This window comes from Polistes dominula, unplaced genomic scaffold (assembly GCF_049000335.1).
Source record: "Polistes dominula isolate Pdom_NZ unplaced genomic scaffold, Pdom_raw_medaka contig_26, whole genome shotgun sequence".
Classification (NCBI taxonomy): Eukaryota; Metazoa; Arthropoda; class Insecta; order Hymenoptera; family Vespidae; genus Polistes; species Polistes dominula.
The window spans coordinates 1985185-1994742 of record NW_028300939.1 but is presented as its reverse complement, the minus strand read 5'-3'; the positions used below and the strand labels follow the sequence as shown (position 1 = coordinate 1994742).

The 9558-nt window shown below is 32.9% G+C and overlaps 1 long non-coding RNA gene across 5 annotated transcripts in view; it reads right to left on the bottom strand.

The window, feature by feature from the left end:
• Positions 1–5240: 5240 nt before the first annotated feature.
• Positions 5241–9558, bottom strand: part of LOC107072946 (uncharacterized) — a 68536-nt gene continuing 64218 nt past the window's right edge. The window contains exons 7-9 of one of the 5 annotated variants that reach the window (XR_016176267.1): positions 9448–9553; positions 7754–7857; positions 7089–7667 (exon numbers count right to left, since the gene is read on the bottom strand). This is a non-coding gene — a long non-coding RNA (uncharacterized LOC107072946). Of the gene's footprint in view, positions 5256–7088; positions 7668–7753; positions 9554–9558 lie in introns of those variants that run through there. The other 4 variants (XR_016176266.1, XR_016176268.1, XR_016176276.1 and 1 more) reach the window with 4 other exon arrangements.

Below are 9558 nucleotides of genomic sequence, written 5' to 3'. Positions count from 1 at the left end.
TGAAGGATGTTTTTTGATGCCACCTTTAGACGACAGTACGTTCTGGGGAAATTCTTTATGAATTCCATCAACGATACTATTTTAAACACTTTTAATTACTTCATACTACATGTATAATTAAACAACACTGTTTAATAATTAATAATAATAATATATTAATTAATGAAATTGCTGTAAGTAGTAATAAAATCTGGGGAATGCATTTTATATGCTGCCTATAAAAGCGTGGTCTTCAATAACATCTAGGGGATTCTTTATGAATTCCATTTACAAAACTATTTTAAACACTATTTGAATGTTGGTAATTAACGTGTATGACACGTAATACAAGCACATATTTAAAAATAAAATAATATTACAATTAATATAAAATAATCTTAAAAAAAACAAAATAATAAGATGCCCCAACAAAAATTATCATCAAACGTAAAACATAACACCTACTCCACCCCTCTTCATTTTCATCCCTCTTTTATACATCACAAAATGTCTTCATACATTTATCCAACTAATGTTAGTTTCATACAAATTTCTTCTTTTCACTCGTACCGTTCGTGATGTTAAATAAAACACGTTGGATAGTTTCGAACCGAGTTAAATTGCAAGGCGCGAAGCATGACCGGTGTCCACTTCGTTGTCGCGTTTTACCCACCCACCCCCCGTCTCTCCCTCCCACCCCATCCGTCCCATGTACACACATACCACGATTCTATGTTTCCCCCACTCTCTTTCTCTGTATATACACGTACTACATGTACTACTGTGTCCTTCTCTCTCCCTTACATCTCATCCTTCTTCTCTTTTCTCTCTTTTTGTAACTTCCTTGATTCACAGGAGGAGAATCGTGGCTTCCGTATCTCGCTTTAATTACCATGCTGATCCCGTTTTTTGCAGTACTTTTATTAATTGAGGGAACAGGGCATACTACTCGTGTACCGCTCCTCGTCGAGCTAAACATATGTCCACATATATGTGTGTGTATGTGTGTGTTTGTTTGTTTATGAGTGTTCCAAGGGGACGAATATCCACGTACAAAATAAACACACGTACATATATATACATATATATATTACAACACGACTAGCTAAACATCAATCTTAATGTATTATATATATGTGTGTATGTGTATTTGTTTGTGTGTGTGTATATAAGGTGACGAATATTCACATACAGTATTAGAGAGTTAGGTGTATTCTTTTATCTCGTTTTCACTGTGAACAAAAGGACGAAGATATTACGGTACCTAAGATTCGTTGTGGTCGCGCACATTCCCTCTACGATAATCAAATAATTAAGAAACTCACGTACCTGACCACTTTGATATACCTGAGAATAAAAATAAGAGGAAGAATAAGAATAAGAAGAAGAAGAAGAAGAAGAAGAAGAAGAAGAAGAAGATTTGAAATCGGTGACCTCGATCGAACACGGCACGTAAATCCCTCCGTGATTATTACACGATTTTAATTTTATTTTGTTGTTGTTTTTTATTTATCACCCTATATAGTTTTGTTTTTATCATTTTTTATCTTAACTTTATTTTATTTGTATTATTTTTTTTCTTTTTTTATATTTATCAGTAAGCAATGTATCTCAGCATTTGATTCAATCATTGCATACGATTTTCTATGACGAATTGTTTTTTTTATACAAATTGTCCTGATGATTTTGAAAAGCCCAGACAGCAACTTGATGATTTTGAAGAGCCCAGACAGCAACCTGATTTTGAAAAGCCCAGACAGCAACCTGATTTTGAAAAGCCCAGACAGCAACCTGATTTTGAAAAGCCCAGACAGCAACCTGATTTTGAAAAACCCAGACAGCAACCTGAATTTTAAGAGCCCAGACAGCAACCTGAATTTGAAGAGCCCAAACAGCAATCTGATTTTGAAGAGCCCAGACAACAACCTGATTTTGAAGAGCCCAGACAGCAATCTGATTTTGAAGAGCCCAGACAGCAACCTGATTTTGAAGAGCCCAGACAGCAACCTGATGATTTTGAAGAGCCCAGACAGCAACCTGATGATTTTGAAGAGCCCAGACAGCAAGCTGAATTTTAATAGCCCAAACAGCAACCTGATTTTGAAAAGCCCAGACAGCAACCTGATTTTGAAAAGCCCAGAGAGCAACCTGATTTTGAAAAGCCCAGACACCAACCTGATTTTGAAGAGCCCAGACAGCAACCTGCTTTTTAAGAGTCCAGACAGCAACCTGATTTTGAAGAGTCCAAACAGCAGCAACCTGATTTTTAAGAGCCCAGACAGTAACCTGCCCAAAATACCTAAAGTTGTTGACCCGGACGATCAAAGTTCCAATATCAGATCCATTCTGGTATCTATCGGATTCAATTGGAGAAAAATATTGAATAATAATAATAATAATAATAAATAAAAAAGTAACTAGATGAAGGAATATAAAGATAAGGATGAAGAATACGACTAGAACTATGACGACGACCGGATTCCAAGCAAGAAGAAGGAGGACTCCTCTCTTTACGATGACCGTTCGTGCGTGAACCAAGTTGGTCGACTGTAATATGTACGAGAACGGGCTTTTATTATTATTAGTAGTCCCTGAACCCGTTCCTATGTATCTCCCCTATCTTTTTACTAAAGAAAGAGAGAGAGAGAGAAAGAGAGAGATAGATAAAAAAAAAGAAATGGAAATAGAGATGATGATGATGATGATGATGATGGTAAGTAGAGAACAGAAAGAAGGATCGTTTCTCGACTATCGAAAGAGGAAGAAGAAGAAGAAGAAGACGAAGAAGACGAAGAAGAGAAATGAAGTGAAGAAACTTTCGTGTTTTCTAACCTAACCTTCCTCTCTCTCTCTCTATCTCTCTTTCTCTTTCTCTTTTTCTTTCATTTTATATTTTTCTTTTTTTTTTTTGTTCTTTTCTTTCCTTAACGTCTCTCTTTCTCTTTCTCCACGTCCTAAGTTGATCTGAGAGACCAGTTTCGTGTTACGAGTCTTCGCTATTCGAGTCCAAGGACCTTGCATTTCTCTCGAACGACCTTGGCCGACCTTGAACACAGTCCATACAGAAAAAGAGAAAAGAAGATATTGCGTTTAACATTAATCGACTATCATTTTATTTCATTTCTTATATAACACGATGGTTTTTTTTTTTTTTTTTTTTTTAAATAAAACGAATGCATTTCTATAATAACACAGGTATTTAAATTCAATCATGATTTTCTAATAAATGTGTATGTGTGAATAAAACATGTATTTAATATATTTAAATATATATATATATATATTTTTTTATTATTATTATTATTAATAATAAAATGATCTTCTTCTAATATTTCCACTTCTACTTCTAATTCTATTTCTAAGCTTCCTGTTTCATAATAATTTCCTTTTACTTTGATTTAAGAAGGAATGAAGGAATGAACGATGTTACATTACGAAAAGGAAAATAATATCATTTTAATTTTAGCTCACGTGATTTCGTTTTTTTTTTTTTCTTACTTTTTATCCTACACGTAAATAATGTCTAATAGTAGTAGTAGTAGTAGTAGTAGTAGTAGTAGTAACATAGGTAGATCTTATTTCAGGAAGCTAAAGATGAAGATGAAGATCGGTGAGGGATATTTCGTGACTGGGAAATTGTTTCTAACCTTGTGGGATGATATCGTGTGTCTTGCAACAACTATTTAGATAACCTAAGTTAATAGTTTAACTCTTTTTTAACATTATACATATATAATACACACACACACACACACATATATATATATAAAGTACTTATCTTCAGAAGAAGACAGAAACACTTATGTTACACCTACGTTTGTTCCTAGTTTCTCGCTTGAGTACCATTTACAACGATCATTTAAGTACAGTTTGTTTATTAATAAAAAAAAAAAAGATAAATAAATTAGATAATAGATAATCTACTTAATCTAAAGATACATTTATTACCAACCTAAATATTATATAGCTGATTTTATATTTTAAATTAAATATTAACCCTTGGCATACTCCAAATTAGTGAAACATTTGACATGTACTTCAAAAGTCATTTATAAATAAACAAACTTATACAAATAATCAAATTTCATCTAATTTATTTATTTTTAATATCAAAATCAAGAAAAATTGAGAATTATATTCTGTAATTAGTTTGTTGTATGATTATTTCGTAAAACAATACCCAAGATGCATCCTAGGTGTTTATCTGAACAAGTATCACAATAATTTGTTACTTCCCACCTATCTTCAGGTGTATTACGATCAGAATAAACCTTACAGTCCCTTTCAACCCTTTCAGTATTATCTTTAAAGAAATATTTTATCATACATCGTAAATAAGCAGATAGAGTAAACAAAAGACTTGAAATCAGCCAGTCGGGCGCCGTATCAGCGCCATTCGAGTTGACACTGAAATCTGCAAAAAACGTTGAATCTGCTAAAAGTGCAAAGGATTAATTATATACATATATTAATAGACAACCTACTGAACCTAACACAACACATTAATTACCATTATGAACACTATTTAACTGTATATTTCAACAAATTAAATAATGAACAATATACAACCTTATTTTACTTAAACAAATATTGTTTATAAATTACTAGACCCACTGGGGGTCATTTGATTGATCACGATATGTTAAATGTACACTCCTAGAGCTAAAAATAATAAAATACAATAAAACCAACACCTAAAACCATGCCCAGAAAGAAAAAGATTGTTGAACAAAGTACTACAGTGAGAAAGGTCAGAGACCTCCCAGTCGGATACGTATATCCTTGTCTAAATGACATGTATCTCGAGTGCGTATGTATCAGGTGCAACAGGCATACCCTAACCTACCTACCTACCAAGTAACCAACGAAGAAAACGTGCCTGCTGTAAGCCTAAGTTCTTGAACACCGGTGCACAACATCCGCGAAGCGTGTCGTCCCGTTTCCCTGATACGCCTGACGTGGACCAACCCGATAGTGGTAGTGATGGTGGTAGTGATGGTGGTGGTGGTGACATCCGAGCTTCCCCCTTGTCTCTCCCCTCTTTCTCTTTTACCTTGCTTCCTCCTCATTCGTAGTTTCCTCATTCCACTGTGAGGAGGATAAACCTTTTCTTATATTTCTTGCTTGCTTGCTTGCTTGTTTCTTCCTTCTTCTTCGTCTTCATCTTTTTCTTGTTCCTTTTTCTTCTCAGTCAACCCCTCTTCTATTCCTCTTCCCCTCAGCCCCTCTTTTCCTCTTATTACACGTGTGGTTAAAACGCATCTAGTTCGTCATACCTGCACGAACGATATTTGTTACGTTGCACACTCTCTCTTCTATCTGTTTCTATCTTTCTATTTTTATCATTTAGTATTTTTTTTTTATTTAATTACTTTTACCTAAACGTGTGACTGTAAATTGTTTCTTTTTGTCTTTCTTGATTTATTTTTGTTTTTAGGTTACTTTCGCATTTTATTACACGTTTTTTTTTAATCGCTTTTATATATACGTGGGAAAATTGTGTATTATATTATTGTAATTAATTATATAAATATATTATTCTTATAATATTTAAAATTTGGTTATATATTTAATAAAAAAAAAACTTAGATTTAAATTTGTAGTTTTAGGTTAGAAAAAGTTTAAGGTTAGGTATAATATGTATATTAGCAATTAAATGTTGACCGATATAAGAAAAAGATATATAAAATGATACGTATGTATATTTTTGTTTTGTTTGTTTGAAACATTAATACTAAATAATAATAATAATAATAATAATAATTACTGTATATAATTTTATAATATATAACAAGTGTTAGAGAGGAAAGGAAACTTTGGTACCGTATAAAAAGGGATTAATAATTATTTTAACCTTGTAGAGAGGACTAATAACCTAATACTTATCGATATAAGTATAACTTAAGTAAAAACAATTTATATACTTACTTTTGTAATACATGGAATAAATCTTATAAGTACAACTTTAACATATATTATTACAACAGGTAAATTATTACAATATATAATTTAGATATTAATTACAACACGAAGCATATATTACAAGCAAGAGTACACGTTTTGAAATAAACAAGAAAAATGAACAAAAAAAAAAAAGAAGAAAGAAACCCTTTTTAAAACTATACTTAAAACCATGTACTTTAATATCGACATACTACCTACACCTTTAACATTCATGCTGGGCTACTAACGACGACCAACAGATGAAAGATGATAATAATTTTTCAACCCTGACCGATTCACGAAGGTGACTGATCCTTCTGACCCATCATCATCATCATCAACTGGCATCGATCTGAACCTAACCTCTTCGAACGATTTAAATATTGTGGCACCGTGTTATTTTCCTCTCATGGCAAAAGTGAAGAAACTGTTATACGACCGTAGTGAAATTGCAATCGATGAGTCCTACAATCAATTTCATAGAAATTACATACGTGTTTTTTCATTCATACATACATGCATTGCAATCTTTTTTCTTTTTTTTCTTTTTTTTTTTTTTTTGATTATTGTCAATCTTAAGAGGTTATGTCCAAAAATTTATTTTAAGTAAACACAATTAATTCAATTTATAAATTCGTATTAGTGTGAAAGTATTAAGTGAGTATTAATGTGAAATTGATTACGCCAAATTATTATAAATATAATTAATTTTAAATCAAAGTTTTCCTAACCTAAAACTACAAACAAAGTTAAAACCTAAGTTTCGTTAAATATATAACCAAATATTTAATATTATAAGAATAATATTATTATTATATACCTAACCTTTTAAACCAAAATTTTCCTAACCTAAGTTTCATTAAATATACAACCAAATTTTGAATATTATAAGAACAACATTATTATTATTATATTAAACCTAACCTTAAACGAAGATTTTCCTAACCTAACTTTCAGTAAAATATACAATCAAAATTCTTGACCATCGCAAGAATAACATTATTGTAAGAAATCATGTTTTTGAACAAATATTATTAATTATACTATCATAAGGAGTTAAAAATGTTTAAAAAAAATAAAATAAGATCTACGATTATTATTTATGAACTTTCCTATATGATAAAATAATTCACTTGCAATTAGAGAAACCGTTAATCAAAGGGGTATACATTTTTCTTTTTTGTTTTTATTTAACATTTCGAGATTACTCGACATGATTGGAATGGAGGTCACTAATCGAGGTAGCTATATACATAACATTCATACATATACATACATACATATATATATAGGTATAGAATATATCGAATAATGGTATAATCCAAACGATTATCGTATAATTATCAAGTCCCGTAAGGAATCGGAAAGGAAGAGGCGTAGCCTCGAAAACTTTCAACTGAAATTCCTCCTCGCTACGGTAGGCCGATGAACGGAACCTTATAGGTAAGGTAACTCGATATATACCAACTGTTCGAATCTGTAAGTCAGATCTTCATTGAATTCCCCAACACCACCACCAACACCACCACCAACAGCAGCAACAACACCAGCACCAACAGCAGCCCAACACTACCACCAGCAACACCAGCATCAGCAGCAATCCCAGCAGAACCAACACAACCAGCAGCAGCCCAACACCACCACCAAGAACACCAGCATCAGTAGCAATCCTAGCAGCACCAACACCACCAACAGCAGCCCAACACCACCAGCAGAACCGACAGCACTAACAGCAGCAGCAGCAGCTGCAATAAGAAAAATAAAAGCAAAAGCAACAACAGGAACACAGTAACAGGAATAGCAATAGCAATACTTAAGAATATCAGCATACCTAGTTCATACTATCGGGTTTAAGGCGCGTGAAGGTAAGCACGTTGTAAAGTTAACAGTCGACCTAACGACCTTAGGAATCACCAGGGCCCCTACGTTGAACATCTTGAACACATCGCGAATGAATCGTGAAAAATGAAAACGTCAAGTCTTACCGGTTGATCCGATGAGTCTTTTTCCCATTCCCCTCGTCACTTGTTTTTCTTTTTATTTTTCTTGTCTACCATCGGTGTCTTTCTTTACAATCTTTTTTATAGGTTAGGTTGCACACTCTCTCTCTCTCTCTAAGAGAGTTTAGCCAATTTATTTTGTCGATAGTTTGTATTGATGATTTTACCTCATTTATTATTGATGATGGTTCTCTACCACCAGTCAAAATGACTGACTGGTCTGATATTTCTAATGTTGGTGACTAGTTTGACTGTATAAACGTGCGGCCATTAAAGTGTTAATGTAAAAATGTGTAGTGTACTACATTGAGGTTAGGTTATATCATAGAAAATAATTTGTACACAAAAACAATCTGATAAATGTAGCTTCAACTTTTAAGAGAATTTTTGTTGTCTGATTCTTCAAAGTTGGATTTGTCAAAACTTTCATTTTTTTTTTTTAATTAAAACAAACATTGTGAGAAGAAGAAGAAGAAGAAGACTGTAAAAAGGAATGTAAAATAAATCGAAAATCACGTGGGTTATCTAATTACGTTAATTAGTAAACGAAAGATAAGAAAGATGGAACTGTAAATCAATGTTGGAGGAACACGACAGATGCAACAAGAAGAAAAATAAGAAGAAGAAAAGGAACAAGATTAAAAGAAGAAGGAGGAGGATGAGAAGGAGGATGAGGAGGAGGAGGAGGAGGAGGAAAAGTATGACAGGAATATAAAGAAGCAAGTCAAGGTGATATCTGCGACATCCTCTTCATCACCAAGACCACCACATGCCACCATGGTTGCGTCTGATCGAACTTATTTTAACTATATATATATATGTATGCATGTATATATATGTATGTATATATACAAACGGCATTTTTTTGCTCTGATTATTATCTTGAAGTCAAAGTAAAAAAAAAAAAAAAACGTATCCTGTATAAATCCGTAACTGGCGAAGTAAATCAGTTCGGTTCACTGAACCAAAGAATAATTTTCATCGACAATTAAATAAAAGAACAATTTTCTATTACACTGTATATATATATATATATATATATACACCATAGTACTTAAAATGACCTATTCAAATGTCTACTAACCGATAGATCGTTCCTTCATTTAAAATTAATCGAAAGAAGCCTAACCCAACTAACTTGCTATGCAACTTACTATGCAACTTACTATACATATACATATATGTATACATTGCATTTGAGTATAACGTTATGAGGGTTACTTTGAAACCACGTAAGAAGGATAGAAAACTAATGGATAGAAAGGTACAAGAATAATACATAAGTAACTTCCTCACAGAAAGAGAAAGAAATTTTCTTATCCTTTTAGGTTAGGTACGAACTATACGAACCATACGAACTATACGAACTATACGAACTATAACCATGTACTACGAGCACGAACCCTTTTAAGGTATACCTCGTCCCAAGTCATTTTCATGCTCGCTTTATACTCTCTCTCTCTCTCTCTCTCTCTTTCTCTTTCTCTTTCTCTCTCATTCTCTCTCTTTAGTTCTATGTTTCTACCTCTTGATGATACGATCCTGCTTCTACTGGAGTTACCACAGTTGCTGCTTCTGCTTCTGCTGCTGCTGTTGCTGTTGCTGTTGCTGTTGCTGATGCTGGATCCCCTCTATA